We start from the raw sequence: 1,978 nt of genomic DNA, 5'->3' as shown, positions 1-1,978 counted from the left end.
TTAGTACTTTCCGAATATTGGCATGCCGGAATTAGTACTACACGGCAACAACGCATAAACGGCGGTAAAAACAAGGGAGCCCCCGCAAACTCCAAGATAGGCCACCCGCAATACTCGCACCGCCCAATGCAGCTAGGAATTTGTACTGCCCGCTAAAATTTAGTACTCAATTAGTACTTTCACCCTGGCACATATTTAAAATTAGTACTGACATCCCCAGTGTGTACATTAAGGTAGTAAGTGGGCGGTGCGGGCTTGACGCTGCACCGCCCAATCGTCCAACAGCCCCAACAAGCAGTGCATTCTGCTCGGGATGATTAGTACTCTCCGAATATTAGCATGCCGGAATTAGTACTACTCAGCAACAACCCATAATTAGTGGTAAAACAGTGGAGCCGCTGCAGGCTGCAAGGTAGGCAACCCGCAGTGCTCCCACCGCCCAATGCAGCTAGGAATTTGTACTGCACGCTAAAATTTAGTACTCAATTAGTACTTTCACCCTGGCACATATTTAAAATTAGTACTGACAGTCCCAGTGTGTACATTAAGGTTGGAAGACCATCGAGGATTTGATCCTAGAATATTTCTCTTGTACATAGGCGGGCCTGTTCACTGTTTTAAAGAAAGTGATTAATTTGCACGTCAATTGATGTTAAAGTTGAAGTGTGAATTTTCTAGGCACATTCTGTTGTGTAAGTATATGGTTCCTACTGGTAGCAATAGACCTGTGCGTGTCCAAGTGTTCAGAACGTTAACAAACGTCTAAAATTTGTACACCACGGAAGTGTGCAACTTGAGTTAAACACCATGTAATGTGCAAGTGCTTGGTTCGGCCGTGACACTGTACCGCCCAATCGTCCAACAGCCCCTACAAACAGTGAATCCTGCTCAGGTCGATTAGTACTTTCCGAATATCAGCATGCCGGAATTAGTACTCCACAGCAACTACTCATATACGGTGGAAGTAAACCGAGGAGCCCCTGCATGCTTCAAGAATCAAGACAATCAAACCGTAAAGTACACTCTTGAGTTTTTAGAGCAGCTATGGTTGGTTATTTCCCTAACCGTATTAATTGAGGGGTAAATTAGAAAATTCGACAACGTGGCGTTGTGCTCCACGGTCACGTTCATCCAACCACGCGTCACATGTAACCGTGTGATCACAGTTGTGATAGCAAAACGCAAAACGGTAAAAACTGCAATGCAGCTAACATTTTTAAGACGATAATTGTTTCGATTGCATCAAGCCAGAAAATTCATGCATAGCTCTAAAACCAGCCTACTTGGGTCATCAGTATACGGCGTCAACCTTTGTTTCCGCCGTATCTCTGCTCAGATGCATTGTAAGCAATCGTCCTCGAAATGTTAACAATATTGCAGTTTTTCACCGTTTTGCGTTTTGCTTTTTCATATCAAAGCTTTGGTTTGATTGCGAGCTCTATGAAACGTTGCGGTATCTCATTCAGAAATGGCACCTCAAAATATGAATAATGACATCTATCAAACCGTTAGTAAAATAGAGGGCATGTTATCTCCGACCATCGAGGATTTGATACTTACGAAAAGTACTATAGTAGAAGACTTAGTGGTAATTTCGGATATGGTTTAGATTGAACGTTTAAATTCCGTGCTAAAAGGTGACCAGTTATGGAACTCATACTAATATGCGCCAGTCAAAAACACGATCGAATCGACGCCATCTCTCGAATAGCGGCGTAGGAGTAGGGCAGGAATGGGTATTGAGCGGGGGAAGACCAAGTACACTCACGTGAGTGCAATACTGGTGTGCAGGAACAAATAAAGTGCTTCAATCCTCGGTGCACTGCGAAATTCTTAGAAAGAACTTTGAAGGACACTTTGTCACACCTGTAATCACACGGTTACATGTGACGCGTGGTTGGATGAACGTGACCGTGGAGCACAACGCCACGTTGTCGAATTTTCTATTTACCCCTCAATTAATACGGTTAGGGAAATA

This window comes from Frankliniella occidentalis, unplaced genomic scaffold (genome assembly GCF_000697945.3).
Source record: "Frankliniella occidentalis isolate FOCC.00 unplaced genomic scaffold, Focc_3.1 Scaffold14, whole genome shotgun sequence".
NCBI lineage: Eukaryota > Metazoa > Arthropoda > Insecta > Thysanoptera > Thripidae > Frankliniella > Frankliniella occidentalis.
The sequence above is the reverse complement of the archived record's forward strand: the minus strand, read 5'-3'. Positions refer to the sequence as shown.